At 38.8% G+C, this 27,195-nt stretch overlaps 1 protein-coding gene and 1 pseudogene across 1 annotated transcript in view; one reads left to right on the forward strand and one right to left on the reverse strand.

The window, feature by feature from the left end:
* Positions 1 to 27,195, forward strand: part of UBE2R2 (ubiquitin conjugating enzyme E2 R2) — a 117,429-nt gene that overhangs the window by 21,502 nt on the left and 68,732 nt on the right. The gene's annotated exons all lie outside the window — the stretch shown is intronic.
* On the reverse strand, positions 13,240 to 13,776 carry LOC121035158 (60S ribosomal protein L27a-like; annotated as a pseudogene).

A 27,195-nucleotide genomic window follows, 5' to 3' on the forward strand; every position in this document is an offset into this window, starting at 1 on the left:
GACTTTTGGAATGTTCTCATAAGGGGCAGAGTTAACTAACCATGAAGATCTGAAGAACATCTTACTTGAGAGCTAAAAAATAGTGTGTTGGGGCACCTGGGTGGCTTAGTTGGTTAAGCATCAGATTTAGGCTGAGGACATGCTCATGATTTTGAGCTCCACATGGGGCTTTCTGCTATCAGCGTGAAGCCTGCTTCAGATCCTCTGTTCCCCCCCGCCTCCCCACTCCCCTCTGCTCCTCCCCTGCTCACACTCTCTCCCTCAAAAAAAAAAAAAAAAGAATAGTGTGTGTTATTCTTTGTTGTATGCCCTCGTGGGTTAATGAAGTAGAAGGCAGTGAGTAAAAAGTTGAATTATGTTTATTTTCTGTTGTAAAGGCTTGTAGTTAGACTTTTCTTTCTTTTTTTCTTTTTTTGGTAAGTGCTATTTAGTGCAACTAATTTCTTGGGTTTTTATGGGTTGTGATTTTAGTCCCTACAAGCAGCTTTAGAGACTGAAGACTCAGGGTTAAAACTTAAAACTGTTCATATTTCCCAGTGGAGTTAGAGAGTAGGCATTATGTACTTTAGTATTTAGTAACCCTTTGAGTTTTCTGCTAAATCTCATTCTTCCTTAATATTAATACAGAGGCATTATAATATAGTGATTAAAGTTTGGGCTTTAGAGTAAGACAGCTAGGTTCTGGTTCTGAACCGGTGATCTTGGGCAAATTATTTAACCTCTGTAGGCCTTTAGTTTCTTCTGTAAAATGGGATGAAGGGGAATGTGGCATATGCTCTGTTAGGAATACTGTGAGAATTAAGTATTATGTTAGTACATGTGAAGGTACTTAGAATGTGCCTGCTATGTGAAAAGCAGTCAGTAAATGTTAGTTGGTGTTAGTGTTAGCAACACTGTTTTGAGTGGTATTTTTCACTTTATAAGTAATAACATGTGCATCATGTAGGATCATATTAAATGAAAAGTTTTATTATGCCTACTACTCTATCCCTTCCCATATCCCTGGTTGTATTTCCCAGAGGTGGTGGTGTTTTTTTTCCATTTTTTCATTTAAAAAATTGTACTAACCACTTAACATAAAATTTCCCATTTTAACCTTCTTTAAAAACATTTTTTTTTTCCTTAGGGGAACCTGGGTGGTTTAGTTGGTTCGGTGTTTGACTCTTGATTTCGGCTCAGGTCATGATTTCATGGTTCCTGAGATCGATCCCCATGTTGGGTTCTGTGCTGTCAGTGAGGAGCCTGCTTGGGATTTTCCCTTTCTCAAAATAAATAAACATTAAAAAAAATTTTTTTTTAAGTGGTTTCCACACCCAATGGAAGTCAGGACCCTGAGATTAAGAGTACTGTGCTCTTCTGACTGAGCTAACCAGGTGCCCCCTTCCATTTTAGCCATTTTTAAGTATATACTTTAGTACTTAATACCATTAATTTTTGTACTTTAAAAGCAGTCTTTCTTTTTCTTTTTCTCTTTCTTTCTTTTCTTTTTTTTTTTTGCTATGGAAGATGACCACAAAATATCCACTTCCCCTCTGTTGAATATCTTCCCAATTTTCTAATAGCTTCTTAACTTTTAAATTGCTTGTATTGAGTTAAAAATTTTATAAAAATCAAAGTTTTACCTGTCTGTAATTTAAAGAATTAAATGAATTTTGCAAAGTTACTTCATAAAATAGTCCCCCAGACACTGCCTCTTCATTTCCATCACTCCACACAAAAGAACTTAAAATTCTTATAGCTGGGGCGCCAGGGTGGCTCAGTTGGTTAAACGTCCGACTTCAGCTCAGGTCATGATCTCATGGTCCGTGAGTTCGAGCCCCGCGTCGGGCTCTGGGCTGATGGCTCTGCGCCTGGAGCCTGCTTCCAATTCTGTGTCTCCCTCTCTCTCTGCCCCTCCCCCGTTCATGCTCTGTCTCTCTCTGTCTCAAAAATAAATAAACGTTAAAAAAAAAAAAATTCTTATAGCTGATCATTTTGGCATTAACCTCCTTAATACTGTGCTTCTATTACTACTCTCTGATTTTTAAATTTTATTATCTGTGATTGCCCGCCATAGAAGATAAGGATTTCTTTTTAAATCCCTCCACTGTCTTCTTTCCCTCTAACATATATGTTACACATACACGCACATATATTCCTCCAGTCTTCCTAAAGTTATATCATAATTATAGATCTTCATTACTTAAAATTTAAGATGTAGTAAATATTACTTTTTTTTAAAGTTTATTTATTTTGAAAGAGAGAGAGATAGCGTGAGTGGGGGAGGGGCAAGGAGAGAGAAAGAATCCCAGGCATGCTACACACTGCAAGCACAGAGCCCAACGAGGGACTCAAACTCACAAAACCATGAGATTGTGACATCAACCGAAACCAAGAGTTGAATGCTTAATCAACTGAGCCACCCAGATGCCCCCAAAATATTTTTATTTCCCATATAATATTTTGTTTTCCATATAGTTACCTTATTTTGCTTACTCATTTACTTTTCTATGTAGTTACCACTAATCCCAAGAATTTTTTTTGTAATAGCTTTATTGAGATATTTATATTCCATGTAATTCTGCCACTTATAGTGTTTAATCCAGTGGTTTGTAGCATATTTACAGAGTTATGCAATCATTGTTACTACAACCAATTTTAGCATATTTTCATCACCTACCAAGAAAACTTTTTTTTAAGTATGCTTTATGCCCAGTGTAGAGCCCACTGTGGGGCTCGAACTACAATCATGAGCTCAAAACCTGATCTGAGATCAAGTCAAACACTTAACCGACTGAGCCACCCAGGGGACCCCCCCCTCCAGTTTTTTTTCCCCTAGGAAAATCTCTTAACCGTTAGCAGTCATACCCCCTTTCTCAGCAACCTCTTCAATCCTAAACAATCACTAATCTACTTTTTCTGTGTATTAGACTTGCCTGTTTTGTGCTTGCTTTGGCAGCACATATACTAGATTTGTCTGTTCTGAACATTTTGTATAGATGGAATTGTACAGTATGTATATATACATATATATATACACATATATACACAGATACATTTATACATACATACATATATATGATCTTTTGTTAGTGACTTCTTTAACTTAGCACAATGTTTTCAAAATTCATCTGTTGCTGAATAAAATCACATTGTATGGACATAATGCATTTTGTTTATCCATTTGTCTGTTGATGGACATTTGGGTTGTTTCTACTTTTTAGCTATTATGAATAATGCTTCTGTGAACATTTATGTACATATTTTGTGTGGATATTCTTTTCATTTCTCTTGGGTGTGTATCTAGGGGTGGAATTGCTAGATTATATGGTAACTGTTCAATCTTGTGGGAAATTACAGACAGTTCTCCAAAGCGGCTGTATCATTTTACTTTTCATCAGTCTCCTGAAGTATTCTGAATTTTATTCTGCATAGTTGCCTTCTGTATCTAGTTTATAGCTGTTTACTGAGTTTACTGTCTTTGCCATCAGCCTGGGTGTTTCATGCTCCTACCTGTGTTATATTGGCTGTTTACCTTATTGTCTGTGTCTTTGGTTCATTCTCATGTTTTGGTATATCATATCCTTCAGTAGATGTTTTTGAGGAGGTGTGCAAAGCACATGAATTTTTGAGCTCTTATTCTTTTTTTTTTTTTTTTTAACGTTTATTCATTTTTGAGAGAGAGCATGAGCAGGGAAGGGGCAAAGGGAGAGGGAGATACAGAATCCGAAGCAGGCTCCAGGCTCTGAGCTGTCAGCACGGAGTCCGATGCGGGGCTCGAACTCACGAACTGCAAGATCATGACCTGAGCCGAAGTCGGACACTCAACCGACTGAGCCACCCAGGCGCCTCTAGAGCTCTTATTCTAACTTGAGCTCTTACTGAATTTGAGTTGCTTGGCAGGGTATAGAATTCTAGGTTGGAAATCACATAGCTTTAGAATTTTGAGGCTATTGCTCTATTATCTTCTTGGTTCCAAAAGGGCTTTTTGAAATTCAGAACCATTCTAAATCCTGCCCATTATATGTGAATTCTTTTCTTCTGGAAATTTGCAAGATCATCTTTGTGTTCCCACTGTTCTGAAATTTCACATTGCTATGGGTACTTTTAATCTGGAAACTCGTGTTCTTCAGCATTGAAAAATTTTCTTGAGTTATTTCAATGATATTTTCTCCTATAAATTTTTTTTGCTGTTATCTTTTGGAAGTGCCTGTTACGTGGATGTTGGATTGCCTGGATTAATCTCTAATTTACATTGTCTTTGAGGTGCCTGAGTGGGTCAGTTGGTTAAGCATCCAATTCTTGATGTCAACTCAGGTCATGATCTCTCACTGTCTGCTGGGCATGGAACCTGCTGATTCTGTCTCTCCCCTTCTGCCCCTCCTTTATTTACACTCACTGTCTCCCTGTCAAAAAAAAAAAAAAAATTCTTTGTATCTGATTTTCAGTTTCTTTGTGTTTTTATTTTTGTTACTATTTATTCTTTTTTTAAGTAATCTCTACCCTTAATGTGGGGCTTGAACTCACTACCCCAAGATCAAGAGTTGCATGATCTACTCACTGAGCCAGCCAGGTGCCCCATGTTTTTATACTTTTACTCTTGATTTCAGCTCAGATTATGATCTCATGAGGCAACTATGCAGAATAAAATTCATGCACTGACAGTGTGGAGTCTGCTTGGGATTCTGTCTCTCTTCCTCTCTCTCTGTCCCTCCCCCACTCATGGCCCCCCCTTCTCTCTCTCTCTCTCTCTCAAAATAAATAAAAACTTAAAAAAAATTACCTCACCTGGAGTGCTTAGCTGACTCAGTAGGAGGAGCATGTGGCTCTTGATCTCAGCGTTGTAAGTTTGAGCCCCACACTGGGTGTGGAGATTACTTAAAAAAAAAAAAAAAAATCTTGGGTGCCTGAATGGCTCAGCTGGTTAGGCGTCTGGGTCTTGATTGTGGCTTAGGTCATGATCTCACAGTTTGTATGAGCCCCTTTTTGGTCTTCCTGCTCACAGCGAGGAGCCTACTTGCGATTCTTTCTCTCCCTATCTCTGCCCCTCTCCCAGATCACACCCTGTCACAAAATAAATAAACTTAAAAAGAAATAATTAACTCACCTTTATCTTTCACCCCTTCTGTGGAGTTATTCATTTTTGTTTTATGTAGCATTTTTAGTATAATTTACATACAATAAAATGTACTGATTTTAAGGGTGTGGCTTGATTAATTTTGACAATTTCCATTTAGTCACCACCTCTCTGAAATTATAGAACATTTCCGTAATTCCAGACAGTTCCTTCATACCCCTTCCCAGTAATTTTCCCCCACATCATCCCAGGCAGCTACTCTTGTTTGCTATCACTATAGCTTTTATTTTTGCCTGTTTCAGAGATTTATGTAAATGAAATCATACAGTATGTATTCCTGGGTTTGGCTGCTTTTCCTCAACATATTGTTTTTGAGATTCACATATGTTACATGTAGTTTGTTCCTTTTGATGAGTAGTATTCCATTGTATCAATATACCCTAATTTGTTTATCTCTTTCTCTGTTTGATAGGCATTTTTCCAGTTTTTGCTACTTGGAATAAAGCTGTTATGAACATTTTTGTTAAGGTCTTTTAGTGGACATTCATTTTTATCTCTTGGGTAAATAGAATACCTAAGAGTAGAATTTCTGTATGTTTATCTCTGCTGTTTTTATTTAAAGAGTTCTATCTTGATACCTGATTTTTATTTTTATCTTTTTTAAAAAAATTTTTTAACATTTATTTATTTTTGAGACAGAGAGAGACAGAGCATGAACGGGGGAGGGTCAGAGAGAGGGAGACACAGAATCCGAAACAGGCTCCAGGCTCCGAGCTGTTAGCACAGAGCCCGACGCAGGGCTCGAACTCACGGACTGCGAGATCATGACCTGAGCCAAAGTCCGCTGCTCAACCAACTGAGCCACCCAGGCGCCCCGATACCTGATTTTTAAAAATAACATTGTTTTTGAGTCTTGGTTGCAGTGTTTTCTCCGAACTTTCTGAAGACATTGTATATTTTTATGTAGTGGTAGATGCTGATTTATTTTTTTAAGCTTATTTTTCCCTCATAGACTGTTTCTTCCACTTTTTTTTTTAATTTTTTTTAATGTTTATTCATTTTTTAGAGAGACAGAGACAGAATGTGAGTGGGTTAGGGGCAGAGAGAGAGGGAGACACAGAATCCGAAGCAGGCTCCAGGCTCTGAGGCTGACGCAGGGCTCGAACTCATGAGCTGTGAGATCATGACCTGAGCCGAAGTCGGACGCTCAACCGACTGAGCCCCCCAGGAGCCCCCCAGGTTGTTTTTGATAAGAAAGATTCATGTTAAAGACTTTACCTTAAGTCTGGTAATCTTTGGTTATCTGCTCAGTAGTCTTTTTTTTTGTTTTTTGTTTTTTTGTTTCTTCAGTTGAGGTTTAATATACAGTAAAGTGTATGCCTAGAATGAGAGAAAACATTTTTAGTGCTCCAAAAGGCACTCTTGTACCCCTTCCAAGTCTGTACCCTCACTCCCCTAAACCATTAATTAGGGGTGTCTGGCTGGCTCAGTTGGTAAAGCATGCAACTCTTTATCTCAGGGTTCTGCGTTCAAGCCGCACAATGGGCATACAGCTTACTTAAAAAACAAAACAACACACACACACAAAACCTAGGGGGCACCGGGATGGTTCAGTAAGTTAAGCGTCTGACTCTTGGTTTTATTGGTTTCAGCTCTGGGCATGATCTCACAGTTTGTGAGTTCGAACCACACATTGGGCTCTGTGTTGGCAGTGCAGAGCCTGCTTGGGATTCTGTCTCTACCCCCCCCCCCCCCCCGCAAAATAAATAAACTTAAAAATACCCTATAGCCACTGATTATTTTGATGATTTCTATCATAATTTAGTTTTGCCTATTTTTCAACTTCATGTAAGTGAAATTACTCCATTTTTTCTTCTTTGTTATACATTCTTATAATTGTTTTTAGCAGTTATCCTAAATCAGAGTTTCTCAACTTTAACACAATTGACATTTGGAGCCAGTGATTTTTTGTTGTGGGGTAGGGGGCTATCCTGTGTGTTGTATGATGTTTAGCAGCATCCCTGGCTGCTACCCACTAGGTACCTGTAGCAGCCGTCTCTCAGTTGTGACAACCAGTCTTCAAGCATTACAAGATGTCTCCTTGGAGGGTAAAATTGTCCCTGGTTAAGAACCACTGCCCTAGATATTTCAATGTGCATTCTTTTTTTTTTTTTTTTTTTTTTTAATATGTATGTATGTATGTAATCTCTATACCCAAGGTGGAACTCACACTCATGACCCAGAGATCAAGAGTTGCATGCTCTTCTGACTGAGCCAGCCAGGTGCCCCTCAGTCTGCATACTTTATTTTTTTCAAGTTTATATATTTTGAGAGAGAGTGCACATGTGTACAGGTAGGGGAGGGGCAGAGAGAGAGAGGGAGAGAGAGAATCCCAAGCAGGCTGAGCACTGTCTGTGCAGAGCCCAATGTGGGGCTCCATCCCACGAACCATGAATTTTGACATGAGCCAAAATCAAGAGTCAGATGCTTAACCACTGAGCAACCCACACACCCCTGCATTCTTAACTTATTACATTTTAGTCTGAGTTAGTGCTTTTCAAAAAAAGTGAGAACCACATAACAATTGAATTCCAGTCTGTCCTCCTTACCCTTTGTGCTACTGATATCACATTTTAGTTACACATGTCTTATAAACCTCTAAGGCAATAATAGTATTGTTGTTTAACATATTTAATCCTTGTAAAATAAGCAGAAAATCTCAAACACGTGCACACTTTAAAAAATATTTATGAGAGAAAAAGAGTGTGTGTATGTGAGTGTGAGTGAGAGAGAGACAGACAGACAGAGGAGCAGAGAGGGAGCTAGAACCCGAAGCAGGCTCTAGGCTCTGAGCTGTCAGCCTGGAAATGGGGCTCAAACTCAGGAACTGCGAGATCATGACCTGAACTGAAGTTGATGCTTAACTGACTGAGCCACTCAGGTGCCCCCCCTTTTTTTCCTTTTCTTGTTTAAAAATATTGTTTATTTTTGAGAGAGAGAGAGAGAGACAGACACAGACAGAGTGCAAGTGGAGATAGAGCCTGACATGGGGCATGAGCCCACAAACCGTGAGATCATGACTTGAGCCGAAGTCGGACGCTCAACTGACTGAGCCACCCAAGCACCCCACTTTTTTTCTTTTTTAATTAAAAAAAATTTTTTTTAACATTTATTTATTTATGAGAGATAGAGCGAGACAGAGCATGAGTGGGGAGGGGCAGAGAGGAGTGTGGGACACAGAATCCAAAGCAGGCTCCAGGCTCTGAGCTGTCAGCACAGAGCCCAACGTGGGGCTGGAACTCACGGACCACAAGATCATGACCTGAGCTGAAGTCGGATGCTTAACCAACTGAGCCATCCAGGCACCCCCCCCCCCCCCGCCTTTTTAATATTTATTTTTGAGAGAGAGAGAGACAAACAGAGTGTGAGTGGGAGAGGGACAGAGAGAGAGGGAAAACCAGAATTTGAAACAGGCTTCAGTCCTTGAGCTGTTAGCACAGAGCCCGATGTGGGACTTGAACTCACAGTGAGTTCATGACCTGAGCTGAAGTCAGTTGCTTAACTGACTGAGCCACCCAGGCGCCCCCTCAACCCCCCCCCTTTTTTTTAAATAAGGCAAATATTCATGAGACTACAGCACCCAGGTCAAAAAATAGAACTATTTTTCAGCTATCCAGGAATCCTTCCCATGTCCCATTTTGATTATAACCTCTTCCCCCTCCCCTTCCCAGATAACCATTGTTCTGACTCTTAATCATTTCCTGATTCTTTATAGTTTTATCACCAAGTATGCATTCGTAGACTATCGTGTTACTCATTTTTAAAAATTTCGGGTTTTTTACGTTTTTTTTTAAATTACAGTTTACCCCTCTGCCTCTTTCTTTACATTTTTTTCTCTTGAAGAACCCTGGCCAAAGTTTGAATTTTATTGATTGCACATCTCATGTTGCAGTTAAGCATGTTCCTTCATCTTCTGTGTTTATTACAAATTGGTAGCTGGATTCACAGCCTTGGTCAGACTCTGGTTCAGTCCTTTAGGCATTGCTATAGGCAGTATTGTGTTCTTTAATCAGGAGTTATGTTACTGGTTTTCTCTCTTATTGTCATGTTAGCAGTTGGGCTTTATGCCCAGATCAATTAAATTATTGATAGTTGCAAAACAGTAACATTCTGTTACTTCTTTTTTATTTATTAGTTGGGATACTTTTATTAAGAGATGTTTCTCTGGGGTGCATGGGTGGCTTGGTCGGTTAAGCGTCCGACTTCGGCTCAGGTCATGATCTCACGGTCCATGAGTTCAAGTCCCGCGTCGGGCTCTGTGCTGACCGCTCAGAGCCTGGAGCCTGTAGCCTGTTTCGGGTTCTGTGTCTCCCTCTCTCTCTGCCCCTCCCCTGTTCATGCTCTGTCTCTCTCTGTGTCAAAAATAAATAAACGTTAAAAAAAAAATTAAAAAAAAAAAGATGTTTCTGCTTATCTACTAGTTATCCAGAGCTACAGGATACATACTTGGTTCTATGTCTTTATCTCTTTCAAGATAGCAGATTAGTTCCCTATTATCCTTTAAGAACTATTTTTAAAATAGTGTTATTGTGAATTTAGGAATTCAAACATCTGATGGGTTTTAATCAATGGTAATTATTAACATCATTGATTCTCAGATTGTCTTACTGTTGGCCAATTGAAGCCTACTACATTAGCTCTTGAATAACTTGATCCACTCCAGGTGTTCTTTATAGCATTCTTGCTATAGGGTATGACCAACTGTTTGAGGCTTATCTTTTACATTTCCTGCTCCAGATTGGTAACTACCTGGTTTCTCCAAGACACCCTAGTTATTAGTGGAAAATGATATTTGAGAATGTCATCTGGGCATTAGGTATGTGCATTGCTGAGTTATCATTTTGTCTAGGACAGAGTTAGGAGTGATGTATGTACATCTTTCCACACACAGCCACGCACACACACATTTTAAGACTTAATCTCTTTTATATGACATCTATATATCCTTTTTCCCATACCCAAAATTCTGTTCTTAAGGATATAGGGAATAACGGATTAAAATGTCATCATCATTATTTTTTTAATGTTTATTTTTGAGAGGGAGAGAGACAGAGGGTGAGTGGGGGAGAGGCAGAGAGAGAGGGAGACGCAGAATCTGAAGCATACTCTAGGCTCTGAGCTGTCAGCGCAGAGCTCGACACGAGGCTCGAACCCCCAAGCCACGAGATCATGACCTGAGTGAGTCTAAGTCGGATGTTTAACCGACTGAGCCACCCAGGCACCCCTAAAATATCACATTATTAATTACTCATTTGTTTTATCCCACATTATACAGTAGTCTCAGAATAGCAATACTAATAATACTGTTAGCCATATGATTGCTGAGCAGTTGCATAAATTATTTTGCATATGCTATCTCCATTTCCTCTGTAGAGCTGTACTATCTATCTATACCATCAGATTACATTGATATTACATACTGTATTCTTTTAATCTGCACCTATTTTTAGTTCTATAAGCAATTATAGAGTTCAGTGGAACTATATACATAGTTCAGAGGTTGACATACTTTTTCTGTAAAAGGCCAGATAGCAGATATTTTAGGCTTTGTAGGCCAGAAGGAAAAAAATCAAAGTTATTATTACATAGTTACTTACATAACGAGAGAAACCAAACTTCCACAAAACCCTATTGACAAAATTCAAAATGTAAATAGTTGAGTATAATTTTTTATAATGTAGGTCTAATGAGAAGAATGGAATTAATTTTGGGGGTTAGATAATGCTTAATTGGGGTTCAGAGCTATTATTAAGATTGATTGCAGTTGTTCATTTGTTAATGTTGATCTCTAATGAGATTTTCTTTTCAAAAAGTCTACACACAGATTGGTACTGCCAAATACAAACATCAAGCCGTGAGTATATGATTTTAATGGAAATAATTTATCGTTTGGAAGGCATTTATAAAATTCTGTTAGATTCTTGATATTTGTCTTTCAGCGTATCATTATAGTACAGATTAGTCACTTCCAATTGTAGGTTAGGTTGAAGCTCCTCAGTTGCACAGTTATACATGGATTGATTTTAAAATATGAATTTTCTGGGGTGCCTGGGTGGCTCAGTTGGTTAAGTGTCCAACTTCGGCCCAGGTCATGATCTTGCGGTTTGTGAGTTCAAGCCCTGCGTCGGGCTCTGTGCTGACAGCCAGAGCCTGGAGCCTGCTTCGGCTTCTGTGTCTCAGTGTCTCTCTGCCCCTCCCCGACTTGTGCTCTGTCTCTCTCTGCCTATCAAAAATAAATAGAAAATTAAAAAATAAAATAAAATATGAATTTTCTATTTTACTTAGGGTCCAAAAAACACTGCTGAAATTGTCCTTTGAGCTCAGAAAATAGATATTTTGCAAATTTGTGTGGGAATGGAGACCTTAATTTTTGACTGAACAGGAAGCATATAAAGCAGTTTGCCATTATATATGATTCTAATAGCTTTAGTTATTAAAATATTTTAGGCTTTACCTGCAGTATGTTTCTTATATAAGCAGTCTTTTGCTGATTTTAAGTTCATCAAGAATCCAAGTTTTCAGCAAAAGCTAAATTTTCAAATCCATTTGGTGTTCTACAATAATGGTTGCGGCTGATTTTTTTTCTTTTTTTAAATTTTTTTTTTCAACGTTTATTATTTTTTTTTTTTTGGGACAGAGAGAGACAGAGCATGAACGGGGGAGGGACAGAGAGAGAGGGAGACACAGAATTGGAAACAGGCTCCAGGCTCTGAGCCATCAGCTCAGAGCCTGACGCGGGGCTCGAACTCACAGACCGCGAGATCATGACCTGGCTGAAGTCGGACGCTTAACCGACTGCGCCACCCAGGTGCCCCCTGATTTTTTTTCTTTAGAAAAATGTTGAGTCCATTCCTTGGGCTCAAAAAATGGCAGTAAAACTACCAAGCCATGGAACTGCTGAGTGGTGGGACAAGTCAGGATATTCAGCTTCTGTTTTGGAACCAATGATGGTGAAATCCCCGAAAGCAAATGAACTTTATCTTTTGGCACTACTGGTCTATAAGACATGATGGGTTCAGATATTTTCCTGAGAATACCTGCTGCTGAGTGATACAGTGAATAACCATAGTCTTGAAATACCTTATACATTTTACATTTTCACAAGTTTTGTTAATTTGTCCCCACTAAGCCTTTTTCTTACCACACACATTTTACCACCATTGCTTGTAGCATTTCTTAGATTCCACTTCAGGTTATACTGAATTAATGATTTCTTAAGTTTGAAAATACTCTTTAGTAGTTTCACATAGGCATTCATAGAGGCTAATTTTTTAGTTACTCAAACTCTGTATTGATTGATCAAATAAATAACTGATAAGTAATCTGCAACATCTGTTAACTCATCTGTATTCAAGGAAACCTGCTAGCAATCATTTGCCTTGTTTTTAAATTGACTATTACTATTGCTCCCAATATCCTCAACTTGCTTGAACAACTGTTCTCTCTGGAAAGGCTAATAATCTTAAACAAGTTCGTTTTCTCTAGACACATTTCCTTGACTGCTGTAATCAAACATTTTTAATTAACTCACCATTAGTAAATGGCTTTCCTTGCTAGGCTGACAAATGAGCTACTCACACACATAGTGTGGTTGCAGTTTCATTTTTTCATTTTATGAAGAAATTAATATGAGATAATTTAAAATTTTCTGATTTTCTAATGCTTTCCTGTGAGTTGGGAACTCTTATGATGAGTACAATCTGGTAATGTCTCTATATGTTGTATTCTTTTAGCATAGTTATAGTGTCATTACATAATAAAGACAACGCTTTGCCATCTAATTTGATGACAAAACATACTCCACTGTGCCTTGATGTGTGACATTTAAAGTGCACTTTCTTGTTTTGACATGATGGGTTATGCACTCATAAATAAAATTAAAATGTCATGTACAGCAGTATGTGTGACACTCCATGCTGTCAGATACAACTACATCACTGCAATTTATAGTGCACCGTGATGCAGCAGTGTGAGAGGGCACCACATAGTCTCTATTGCAGCTGCTCAACTCTGCATTGCAGCATTAGAACAGCCAAGCCAATCATAAAAAAAATGAGTGTGATGGTGTTCCCATAAAACTTTATTTTATGGACATTGAAATTTGAATTTTTTTTTTTTTTTAATTTGAAAAGTAGTTGTTAGTATTTAATGAACCTCTCTCCATGTGGTTTCAGGCTTCAGGCTACCAGGACACAGGCTCCCCCCACACTCTTAATCTTCTCCCCAGCTCTTCTACTGAAGAATTTGGACTTCACGATGACAGGCTGTTTGGGGAGCTTTCTCTTTCCCAAAACTTTGTAGTAGCCCGATTGCACCACATCAATGATAGGAGCAGCTCCAGTCTTATTTTTGGCAGCATTTACCTGTTTCTGCTCACTAACCAAGGTCCACAGTTTATCAAGGTTGACAGTTGGGCAGAAGCTTTAGTTCCTTTTTAAGTGGTAATGTCTCATACCAACTTTTTCAAAGTAACCTGGATGATATTTGTCAAAGTTGATCCTGTGGTGATACATGCCACCAGCATTACCCCGGCCTCCTGGGTGCTTCTGGTGCTTGCCGATGCAGCGGTGGCCGTGGCTCACGTGGCCCTGGCTCATGTGGCCCCAAAGTTTCTGGGTCTTCCTCAGTCTGGATGGGATATTGGTGGCCCAGAAGAAAGAGTGAAATTTGAATTTTATGTGTTTTTAGGCATCGCAAATATTCTTTGTATTTAACCACATATTTCCCTTTCAACTGTTTTTCATCAGTCCTTGCAGGGTACTTTTTTTGTTTTTTGTTTACTTATTTATTTTGAAAGAGAGAGAGAGAGTGCGAATGGGGCAGGGTCAGAGAGAGAGGGAGAGAGAAAATCCCAAGCAGGCTCCATGCTGTCAGCGTAGAGCCTGACACCAGGTTTGATCCCATGAACCATGAGATCATGACCTGAGCCAAAATCAAGAGTTGGATGCTCAACTGACTGATCCATCCAGGTGCCCCTGCAGTGGTACTTTTATCTTAGATGTTTTCCTTCAGCATGAGGAACTTGCTTTTAATAAATGATGTAGTGCAAATTTGCTGGCAACAATTTATCTCAGCTTTCCTTTGCCTGAAAACATCTTTATTTTTTGAAGTTTTTTTTTTTTTTTTTTTTTCCCTGGGTGTGGAATTGTAGCTTTTTTGGTGGGGGGTGGGGGTGGGGGTGGGCCAGAGAAGAAGCTTTCAGTATTCCAAAATCATTTTCTTGTTTTCTGGCTTCCTTAATTTCTTTTTTCCCCTAGCTTTATTGAGATAAAATTGACATATAACTTTAAGTTACGGAAAAGTTTAGGGTGTGCAGTGCAATTATATTGCAAAATGATTACCACAACGTGGTTAGTTAACATATCCTTTATCTCTCATAATTACCAGGTTTTTGTTGTTATGGTGGTGAGAACGTTTATGATCCACTCTCTTAGCAGCTTTCAAGTACATTGTTGTTAACTATAGCCCCCATGCTATACATTTGATCCCTAGAACTTACTCATCTTACAACTGGAAGTTTGTACCCTTTGACCAACATCCCCATCCCCACCCCCACTCTCGCCCCCATCCCAAAGCCCTGGCAACCACCAATCAATCAACTCTCTGTTTCTGTGACTTTGGCTTTTTTAGATTCCACAACTAAGTGAGATAATACAGTATTTGTATTTCTCTCTCTGACTTAACTTTACTTAGCATAATGCCCTCAGTGTTCATCCGTCTTCTCCCAAACAGCAGGATTTTCTTTTATGGCTGAATAATATTCCATTGTATTCGCTTCCTGAATTCCTTTTGACAAGTCAGCTATCAGTACTATTATTGCCACTTTAAGATAATATCTTTTTTTCTTCTGGCTACTTTTAAGATTCTCTCTTTGTTTTCAACATTTTATGGTGTGCTTAGATGTGGTTTTCTTGGCATTTATCCTGCTTTTGGTCCACTGAGCCTTTTTTTTTTTTTTTAAGTTTATTTGTTTTGAGAGAGAGAGCACAAGTGCACGTGCATGAATGGGGGAGGGACAGAGAGAGAGAGAGAATCCCAAGCAAGCTCTGCACCGTCAGCACGGAGCCCAATGCAGGGCTTGAACCCATGAACCATAAGATCATGACCTGAGCCCAAATCAAGGGGTCCCTGGGTGGCTCAGATCATGATCTCATGGTTTGCAAGTTCAAGCCCTGCATTAGGCTCTCTGCTGTCAGTGTGGATTCCACTTCACATCCTCTGTCGCCCTCTCTCTCTCTCTGCACCTCCCCACTCGTGCGCTCGCTCTCTCTCTCTCTCTCTCTCTCAAAAATAAACATTTAAAGAGTCTGGCGCTAAATTGGCTGAGCTACCCAGGTACCCCAGTTCACTGAGCTTCTTAAATTTGTGTGTAGTTCATCAGTTTTGGAAAATTCTTAGCCATTATGTCTTTGTATATTGCTTTTACCTTGTTCTGTCTCATCTCCATTTATAGATTAGACCTTTTGTAATTAGGTCCTACCTATCTCCTACACTCTGTTCTGTCCTTTTTTTTTTTTTTTTTTTTCCTGTTCTGTGCTTCACTGTGAACATTTTATTGACCTGAATTTGAGTTCACTAATCCTGTTTGATGCTGTTCCAAATCTGCAGTTAAATCTACCCAGTGAGTCCCCAGTTCTAGATACTCTATTTCAGGTTTAGACTTTGGAAGTTTATTTTAAAAATTAATTCACATCTTTTTCTCTTTTTTCTTTTAACATACTGATCGGTGGCATTTTAAAGACCTTGGCTACTAACTCGAATACTTGGGTCATCTGTGGATTTGTTTCTATACCTTTTTCCTCTCTTGATTATCAGTCATTACTCTGCCTCTCTATGGTTCTTTTATATGCATTCTCCAACATATAATGAAAAACTGACATATAGAGAGGCAGAGGTAATCTTTATCCAAAGGTGCTTTCCCCTTTCCTTCTGTTAGGAAGATAGGTTGTCAGGCTGTTCCTTTCAAACCAGGCAAGGATTAATTTAGACTGGGGCTTGGGTTACAGTTTAGTAAGACTTAGTTCATCTCTGGTTGCCCTAGTGTTTCTGGTATGCTCCTCTGGACTTTTCTTTGAGAGAGGTGAATTTATGTCTTCTCAGCTTGGGTGACTACAGGAGATGGAATTCTTTCCTTCAGAAGTTCTGAGTTAGCTTTTTATAAAACCTCTGACACCATGCAGTTGTAAAATCTGAAGGGAGATTGTGTTTTTGTGTCTATGCCCTAGAGCCAGGGGAAAATTGTCCATGTGTTTTAAGCACTTGTCCTTCATTCCAACCCTGTGTGACCACCAAAAACTGATTTCTCTTTCTCTTAGAGTCCCCCTACCAATGCCCAGTCTCCTTTTTCAGCACTCCCCTCCCCCTGCTCAATTGGCAAAATGCCCTCTACCACTGAAAAAGAAAATGAATAAAATGGCCATCTGTTTCTGGCTTATAAAAGAAAGACTTTCCTCTTTCTGAAATTTTAGTTCAAATAGGTCCTGTTACTTTTGTCAGTTTCCATATTCTTTCCAAAAATGTGATTTTTACAAACTGCCCTCACTCCCTGCCACTTTGCACCACTGCAGTGAGAACATTGGTCTGTGACCTACTGTATCCTACTTGGAAGGAGAATTGTCTCCTATTTAATATCTGAGTGACTAAAAAGCTGGCCAAGTTCTGAGTGCATGGATGGCAGGCAACTTTTAACATATGATCTGGCTAGCCTTTTTCTAATGGAACCTCTAATGTCACTATCTTTAGGCCTTTCTTTTGGGCCTGTGAGTTTCCTCAGTGGAGGCCCTTAACGGTTTTCTGTCTGGAGAGTAAGAGACTAACTACCAACTTTCTGTGAGCCACCTGAGGAAGATGACTAGGGTTGTCAGCTTATAGCATATTATCTTTTACTTACTGCCCACTGTTTGCCTGATTGCAGCATGGAGTTACAGCCCTACACTGAGCCTGATGTTACCCAACTCAAAGACTTTGACCTTCTCCAGAGAATAAAGCGTCTGTCTTCTGGCAAGAGCATCCAGCTGCATAAGTCAGGGAGGGGATTTGAGAAGCTGACTGCTTTATAAAGAAACCTTGAGGCAGCCTTCCTTCTCTTAGCTCTTTTCTATTCCCACTTCCAGAGCTACTTGATGCTTCCAGTTTTCAAGATTTGGGGGAGGGGAGGTCGTTGTATGTATAATGTTGGTTCTCTCTTTTTCCACTGCCAGTTTAAGACAGCTTTCTCTGGCCAGTTGGAATAATTTGTTTCTTTTCCATCTGTTTTCTACTGTCCAAAATTTAATTGCTTTGTCTCTTTGGGCATTGTCTTTGTCCTTGTGGGTGTATGCTTTAAAAAAAAAATCCTATATTTTAACTTTTAGTGGGTCTGAGGATGAGCAAAAATAGGAGCTATGACTTCAATCTATAATACTAAAAAAAGATAACATGGTACAAAACTCTTAAGGTATAAAAGGGCACTTACGGCAAAAAGTTAGTCTGAATAATCTATTCTTTTCTACTGGTTGTAATGCAACCTTTATCATAATCCAGATTCCCATTTACTTGGGTCTGTTTCTGTTTGTTCATTAATCTCTACCTACTTCGACTTATTTTGGCTTAGAATACATTTTTGTCTATTAATGTTATTTTCCACTCATTATTTTTGTTTTTCCTGAGAAATTTCATGGCTGTTCTTCCTTATTTTTGTAGAAACCTTTGGATCAAATTGGCTGGGTCTCCCCAAAATTTGTTTAGTACCTTTTGTTTGTTTGTTTTTAGTCATTGCATTACATTTAATAGTTAATTTGGAAAGAGTTGACATCTTGACAATATTAAAATCTTTCTATGACCTTTCATTTATTCAGAGCTTCTTTTATATATCTTTCAGACCTCTTATTTATTTGGTTTTCTTTTCTTTTTCTTTTGTAAATTGTATTTTTTTTAAATTTTATTTATTTTGAGAGAGAGAGAGAGAGAGAGAGCATGTGTGTGTGCCAGCCAGTGGAGAAGGGGTGAAGAGAGAGGGAGAGAGAGAATCCCAAGCGAGCTCCATGCTACACAGAGCTCCATCTCATGAACCGTAAGATCATGACCTTCGCCGAACTCCAGAGTCAGATGCTTAACTGACTGAGCCACCCAGGTGTCCCTGTACTTTTTTTTTTTAAGACTATTTTTTTTTAGAACAGTTTAAGGTTCACAGCAAAATTGGGAGGAAGGTACAGAGATTTCCCATATACAACTGACCCCATGAGTTGCATAGCCTTCCCCATTATCAGTTTCTCCCACCTTCTCCCATAGTGGTACATTTGTTATAGTTGGTGGACCTACATTGACACCTCACAATCACCTATAGTTCCATTTCACATTCAGGCTCACTCTTGGCATTGTGCATTCACAAATGTGTAATGACATGTATGATCTTTAATATAGAGTATTTTCACTGTCCTGGAAATCCTTTGTGGTTTTCTGTTCATCCCTCCCACCCCCAACCACTGATTTTTTTCTATCTCTATTGTTTTGTCTTTTTCAGAATGCCATATAGTTAGAATCATTTGGTGTTTAGCCTTTCACATTGGCTCTTATTTAGTAATAGACATTTTAGATCCTCCATGACTTTTAGTGGCTTGATAGCTCATTTCTTTTTAGCATTCAGTAATAATACATTGTCTGGATATACCATAGTTTGCTTCCATTTACCCAACTAAGCACATCTTGGTTGCTTCAAATTTTGGCAGTTATTAATAAGGCTGCTGTTAATATTTACGTACAGGCTTTTGTGTGGACATAAGTTTTCAACTGATTTGGGTTTTTTGTTTGTTTTTTATTGATTTTTGAGAGAGAGACAGATAGAGTACAAGCAGTGGAAGGGCAGAGAGAGAGGGAGACACAGAATCCCAAGCAGGCTCCAGGCTCCAGGCTCCAAGCTGCCAGCACAGAGCCCGATGTGGGGCTCCTCGAACTCACGCACCATGAGATAGGACCCGAGCTGAAGTTGGACGCCCAACTGACTGAGCCACCCAGGGGCCCCTTAACTGATTTGGGTTTTAAATTTTTTTTTTTCAACGTTTATTTATTTTTGGACAGAGAGAGACAGAGCATGAACGGGGGAGGGGCAGAGAGAGAGGGAGACACAGAATCAGAAACAGGCTCCAGGATCCGAGCCATCAGCCCAGAGCCTGACGCGGGGCTCGAACTCACGGACCGCGAGATCGTGACCTGGCTGAAGTCGGACGCTTAACCGACTGCGCCACCCAGGCGCCTGATTTGGGTTTTAAATACCAAAGAACATGATTGCTAGATTGTATGAGTATGTTTAATTGTAAGAGTCTGCCCATCACAGTGGCTATATCATTTTACATTCCCACCAGCAATGAATAAGAGTTCTAGTTGTTCCACATCCTCGTCAGCATTTGATTTTGTCAGTATTTTGGATCTTAACCATTCTAATAGGTGTTAGTGGAATTTCATTGTTTTAATTTGTAATTGTAATGATGTGTAATGTTGAGAAATCTTTTCATATGTTTATTTGCTATCCGTGTGTCCTTAGAGTTCTGTTCAGATCTTTTACCTGTTTTTAAATCATGTTATTTTCTTATTGTTGAGCTTTGAGAGTTCTTTGTATATTTTGGAGTAGTCTTTTATCCCATGTGCCTTTTTTTTTTTTTTTAATGTATTTTCTATGCCCAACGTGGGGCTTGAAGTCACAGCCCCAAGATCAAAAGTCACATGTTCCACAAACTGACCCAGCCAGGCAGCCCTATTACGTGTGTCTTACACCAGTATTTTCTCCCAGTGTATGGCTTGTCTTCTCATTCTCTTGTCAGCATCTTACACAGAACTCTTTTTAATTTTAATTAAGTCCAACTTGTCAGTTCTTTCTTTTGGGCCTTTGGCATTATATTTAAAAATTTATTGCCAAATCCAAGGATATCTAGATTTTTCTCCTGTGTTATGTTCTAGTTTATGGTTTTGTGTTTTGCATTACGTCTATGGTCTATTTTTAGTTAATTTTTGTGAAGGGTGTAATGTCTGTGTCTAGATACTGTTTTCACGGTATCATGCTTAACTTGCAGCACCCCTTTTTTTACTTACTGTGTACTTTCCTTGTCTTTAAAGAGTATCCTCATCCTTTTTGTTTACATATTAATCTTGTACATTCAATTTTATTGCTAAGTAATTGTTTTTTATTGTTGCTATTTCAAATAGGATTTTTTTTTAAGTTTATTTATTTATTTTGAGAGAGAGCATGAGTAGGAGAGGGGCAGAGGGGTGTGGGGGGAGACAGAATCCCAAGCAGGCTTCATGCTATTGGTGCAGACCATGATCTGAGCCGAAATCAAGAGTCAGACACTTAACCAACTGAGCCCCCCAGGCGCCTCCCTGGCTAAGGAGTCTTAATCTGAGAAAATTGTATAATTCAACAGAGAATTAACAAAGATAATGACAGTTACTGTTTATGCTTAGCCAACTGAGCCACCCAGGCACCCTTATAACTACTGTTTATGAAGAGGTTAACATGTGCCATGCCCTGTGCTAAGGGGAATATACATATATGTAATATCCAGACTTCCATTAATTACTAGTATGACCTTGTGCAGGGTTCTAAAACTCTTTTTATTCATTTTCCTCTTTGTAATAAGGAGTTTGATGACAATACCTGCCTCACAGGGTTGCTTTAAGAATTAAATGAATTAGGGGCGCCTGGGTGGCGCAGTCGGTTGAGCGTCCGGCTTCGGCCAGGTCACGATCTCGCGGTCCGTGAGTTCGAGCCCCGCGTCGGGCTCTGGGCTGATGGCTCAGAGCCTGGAGCCTGTTTCCGATTCTGTGTCTCCCTCTCTCTCTGCCCCTCCCCTGTTCATGCTCTGTCTCTCTCTGTCCCAAAAATAAATAAACGTTGAAAAAAAAATTAAAAAAAAAAAAAAAGAATTAAATGAATTAATAGGGGCTCTTGGGTGGCTCAGTCAGTTGAGTGTACTACTTCGGCTCAGTCATGATCTCACCATTTGTGAGTTTGAACCCCATATCAGGCTCACTGCTGTCCACACAGAACCTGCTTTGGATCCTGTGGTCCCTCCTCTCTCTGCCCCTCTCCACCTCTCAAAAATAAGCAAACATTAAAAAAAAAGAATTAAGTGAATTAACATGTAAAGAATTTAGAACAGTGCCTGGCACATAGTAAGCACTCACTGAGTGAGAGCTGCTACTGCACTATTTCTTATAGCAATCCCATGCGGTATATTACTGGACAGTTCTATATATGTGGGGAAACTAAGGCTCACAGGGCGTTTAGTAGTCCAAGGTTATGCAGATTAGTCTGTATTCCTGATTTTGTAGCTTATTAAGTCTGTCTGTCTTAATTGTATTTTGCCCAAGCCTCCCAAAGCAGGATAGTTGGATGTTCAGACAAGACGGTTTGTCAGGATGTTGTCTCATGAGGGGATCAGATAGACCCCTGCTGCTGGAATTTGGAACAGTATAGCCTTCAGAAAGACATTGGCCATTGCAAGAAGAAACGAAATATACTTTTAGAACAAGAACTTCAGAATTAGAGTTGGAGCACATGCTGGCATTTGGGCTGGGGGAAAGAGGTTGGAGCCCAGAGGTTGTTCCTGGGAGTTAGGGATGCATTGATTCTGTGGGTGTCGAAAAGTGGCAATAGCTGCAAGGACAATTACATCAGAAACTGGTAACGAGGGTGGCATTAGTTACTTCATTTCTCTGTCACTTGTATTTACTCTTCATCTCATAATACCAGACCAGCTGTGCTCTGATAGCAGCTGGCGTCATGAGCTACAGAACTCATGGTTTAGATGCCCTTTGCAGTAACAAATTTCTTCTCAGTCCTGGTGTCTGATGACGGAACTGACCTGCTGATCTGGATTCCTGACTTCTGGCTTACTCTTAACCTCTTAAAATTTCCCTGTCCCTCCAAATCCTGCTAATCCAGATTTCTTACTGCCGTCATATTACTGATTTGACACTTGCTTTTTTCCTTTTAATTAAATTTAATTTTCATTTACAAAAATAATTAAAATATATATAGTTTTATATGTATCCATCCCTACTCCCAAAAGCAGTCTCTTTCAGCTGTTTTAGAAGTGAAGAGTAAAGTAAGTGAGTCTTTGGTTGCCTCCATGTTTACTTTCAGCATAAAGCCATGCCTAAGGTGAATTCTACCCTCAGACTCAGTCACATATTGCCAGTATTTATTTAAACCAGTTTTTTGTTGTTGTTCCTAGTATTAATAATCATACTCATCAGTTCATGGCTCTTTATCATTATTTTGCCCATACCAGACCTTTTCCTGTTTGTTTGGTGGTAGTTGGTAGGTAGGTATGCAGCCATTTCTTTTTATTCCCATTCTCACTTCTCCTTCCCTCTTTTTCCTTAGGCAACCATTCTTTTTCTTTTTCTTTTTCTTTTTCTTTTTTTTTTTTTTTTAAGCAGGCTTCAGGCCCAGCATGGAGCCAGCACAGGGCCCAACATGCGGCTTGGACTCACGACTGTAAGATCAAGACCTGAGCTAAAGAGTTGGATGCTTAACTGACTGAGCCACCCAGGCACCCCCCTCTTAGGCCACCATTCTAATGTATTTATGAATATTCTTTGATAGGCACTCATAAGAATCACTTAAATTTTTTTTTTAACAATGGCAAACTTGGAGAAAAGCTCCAAGAACTTTCTTCCTGAACCATTTGATAGTAAGTTCTCAGTGTCTAATTTCCCACCATTTCTCTAAATATTTTAGTTTATTTTCTACAAACAATATTATTCTGTATAATCTCAATATAACTATTAACAATTAGGAAATTAATGTTGAGGCATTAGTACCATCTAATCCTCAAGCCCCATTCAATTTTGCCAATTTTCTTAATACTGTTCTTTGTAGTAGAAGAATTCAGAATCATGTGTTGCTTTTGCTTTTAGTTGTGTCCCTATAATCTGTCTCAGACTCTAATAATTTCTTGTGTTTTTCTAGACTTTAATGCCCTTGATGGGTTTGATGGTTACAGGACACCTATTTTGTAGAATATCCCTCAATTTGAGTTAGTAATGTTTCGTCATGTTTATTTCAGGTGGCATATGATTGTGATTTGTCTCATTATTGAGGATGTTCACTTTGGTCACTTAGAAGATGTGTCAGGTTTCTATAAAGTTACTCTTCTCCTTTGTAGTGGATAAGTATTTTGTGGGAAACTATTCTGAAGCTATATAAACATTCAGTTCCTACTCAGCTTTCAATTTATTTATGTTTGTATGGATTCATAGTTTATTATTTTATTCAGTGGCTAATGATGGTATGCATTCAGATATAAAACTATATGCATATATATTACATTGGTATAAATGATGTAGTTTGATTTTATTTTAATATAATGGTATATTAAAGTGTTAAAATGTGATCTAAATCTGGAAGGTCATATTTCAGAATGTTTAGGATGATTATCTGGTTGGTGGTGAGTAAAACTCTACCATAATGAGATAGGGTGGAGTTCAAAAAATTTAATCACATAAAATATAAGCTTAGTGTTATTTCTGGCTGGCCTGAAGTTATAGGGATCCAGCTGCTTGATCCAATTCTGACCTGGTCTGGCTGCAGTTTTGTGCCACCTGGTGGCATTTGTCCACTTCAGTATAATATAAATGCGACAAATCTGGTTGCTTAGGACTTCATGCATTGGTAGCAATTTTAGGTGTGGTTAGTTGATGCCAGCTTCTTTGACACAATCTGGTGAATTTGGGCCAAGTGAGTACTGGGTATGAGAAGACCTGTTCTCTATCTCTTTGCTTTCTAAGACAAGGTGGCCTACTTTTCTCTTCCTGGCCTTACCCTTGCCTCTGTCAGTATAGGGGTGAGCGGGTGGATATATTTACTGTACTATTGGTGATTTTTATTTTCTCTGCTTTGAAAATCTATATTTTCTCATATTCTCCAAATTAACATGTATGAAGTATTAATAAAGTATTTTTTTAAGTTTATTTATTTATTTTGAGAGAGAGATCAGGGGAGGGGCAGAGAGGGGAGAAGGAGAGAGAATCACAAACAGGGTCCGCATTACCAGTGCAGAGCCTGATGTGGGGCTCAAACCCAGGAACCGTGAGATCATGACCTGAGCCAGAATCCAGAGTCAGACACTTAACCGACTGAGCCACCCATGTGCCCCAAGTATTAATCACATAAAATATTAATAACAGAGAGAAAGATGGAAGGCTCAGCTGTCACAGGAATAAGGGAAACCATATTAAGTAGATGATTTATGTAGGAACTGTTTTCTAGCCCTTCAAAGAAATTTTCAACCCGTGTTTAAGTCTTACTACCAGGACTTGTTCTGTGTATATGAAAGGATTCTTCCAAAGCAAGTCTTGTCTTTAATTATTCTATTTTTAAATTTTTTTATTTACTTAAGTAATCTCTACACCCATCATGGGGCTTGATCTCACCACTCCTAGATCAGGAGTCGTATGCCCTTCTGAGGCAGCCAGGAGCCCCTAATTTTTCTGTTTTAATTCTATTACGTATTATCACCATTTCTGGATTATTTTCCGATTTATTCTGATTCCTTCATCTACCCACTAACATTTTCTTTTTGTATCTTAGGTGCAAAAGGTTAAGTTAATCATAATCCACAGTTTATAGCCCATTTTTGTCATTGGTTTATGCTAACTACCACTTGTTACTTGCTTCTATCTTTATACCCCACTTCCATTTCACTCCTCCTGCCCTAGGCAACCATTCTGGTGTGTACTTTTTAATTTGTACTTGTTCCTACAAAATATGTGTTATTCAGTATACATGTATTTTACTTTATGTACTTTAAGTATTATTCATATTTTTATTTTCTCCTAAGCAGTATATTTTATTTCTTCTTTTTTTAAGATTATTTGAGGGAGAGAGAGCATGTGTGCATGAACAGGGGAAAGGCAGAGAGAGAGAGGTAGAGAAAGAATCCCAAGCAGGCTCTGTGCTGTCAGTGTGGAGCCCAAGGTGGGGCTCGATCCTATGAACTGTGAGACCATGACCTGAGCTGAAATCGAGAGTTGGACGCTTAACTGACTGAGCCACCAGACACATTCCATTTTTTAAAAAAAAAAATTTATGGAAAATGTAAAGATAAACAAAAGTGGAGAGAATCTTAAAATGAACTCTGATGTACCTATCACCCAGTTTAGTGATTAACATTTTGCCAATGTTGTTTTTTTCTGTCCAGTTTCTTAAAACATATTTAGATACCATTTCCATTTTACCCATAAATAATTCAATATGCTTTTCTAACTGTGGTTATCATATTATTAATTGGAAGGCTTTCTTTTTCTCCAAGTTTTTCCTTTTATAATTTACTGTCCTTATTATTTCCTTTTATAATTTTTACAATAAAAATTATCTGCAAATATTATGGTGTTTTATGTTCTTTGCCTTTGTCTTTATTTTCCTAATTGCTTTTTACTTTTTCTTTACTTCTAATTTTATCATTCACTTTGGAGGTTTTCCTCAAATTTCTGTGTTTTTTTTTAAGCCCTTGGTTAATTTTTAAGAGGGAGTTGCTAAGAAGCTGCAGGTGGGAAATTGTGTATAAGTGCACCTGGTTGACTAGTGGGTCTCAACAAGCTTAGGTGACAAATTGGGGCCTTTTTATGGGAATCTCCCAAGTATGAGTATCTGTAGGTCATAAATATAGTCTATTTACATTTCAGTTCACAGAAGAGTTTAATATCTTTTAAAAATGCATTATGGGGGGCGCCTGGGTGGCTCAGTTGTTTAGGCATCCAACTTCAGCTCAGGTCATGATCTCACAGTCTGTGAGTTCGAGCCCCGTGTCAGGCTCTGTGCTGACAGCTCAGAGCCTGGAGCCTGCTTCAGATTCTGTGTCTCCCTCTCTCTCTGCCCCTCCCCTGCTCATGCTCCGTTTTTCTCTGTCTCAAAAATAAATAAAAACATTTTAAAAAAATGCATTATGGGTTATGTTTCCTGTATTTGGGACCAGTATTGCAAATACTTTGAAAACCATTAGCCTTTATAAATTCTTGGTTTGAAAATGTTAATGATATCATCATTATTTGTAATTGCTACTGTAGTTTTTCTTTGTATATTTTATCTCTTGGTAGATTAATATCTGTCCTATGCTGACATATTTGGATACTTACGAAAACTAAGCTGAGCTAGGAAGGACAGTTTATATTTAAATTTTTTTAGGCTCACTGCCCAAGTTTAGTTTACAATCCCTGCCCTGCCTGATAGTTTAAGACACTTGAGAATATCGCTATTTTAACATGGAAGGTTATATTTTCAAAGTGCTACAAAAACGATTTATGTAGATTACTAAAATGGACTCCTAAAATCTTAAGACTAGGATGGACTCTTGGGATACTGGTTTTCCTTTTACATCTTTATTTTGGAAAACTTACTAGAGCTAGGGTTTTTTTCCCCCTAAATAACCAAAGATAAAATTTTACATACATTTTTGTTTGGCATAGAGGACTTGAGACCTTATTTAAGTTTCTTTATTTTATTTTCCAGAATGATTTTGGACTCTAATGTAAAATACACTTTAGTTATTTAACGTAAGCTTAGTATCTGGCATATAATTTTTGTGGGTATCCAGGCTATTTTATTTTAATGTAATTATATTTTAGGAATACACATTTTCCAAGTAATTTTATAGAAGGAAATTCTCTTGATTGGGCATGACACTTTCCTGACAGGCCAAATATTGGTGCATAAGCTTCGTTTTCTAGTGACATCTTAGCTTTTGGTGTAAGTTTGGATTTCTTTCTTTCTTTCGGGAGAGACTGAGCTGGGGAGGGGCAGAGAGAGAGGGAGAGAGAGAAAATCCCACCCAAGCAAACTCTGGGCTGTTAGTGTAGAGTCTGATAGGGGCCTTGAACTCAGAAACTGTGAGGTCATGACCTGAGCTGAAGTCAGACATTTAACAGACTGAGGCACCCAGGCCCTGCCCCTATCCCCCCACACCCCCATTCCCCCACCTCCCCACCTCCCCACCTCCAACGTCTGATTTCTAATAGCTTCTTCCTAACATTTTCTTTTTCTTTCTTTTCTTTTTTCTTCCTTCCTTCCTTCCTTCCTTCCTTCCTTCCTTCCTTCCTTCCTT

The sequence above is a fragment of the Herpailurus yagouaroundi genome, unplaced genomic scaffold (genome assembly GCF_014898765.1).
Source record: "Herpailurus yagouaroundi ecotype Mexico unplaced genomic scaffold, PumYag 160, whole genome shotgun sequence".
NCBI classification, from domain to species: Eukaryota; Metazoa; Chordata; class Mammalia; order Carnivora; family Felidae; genus Herpailurus; species Herpailurus yagouaroundi.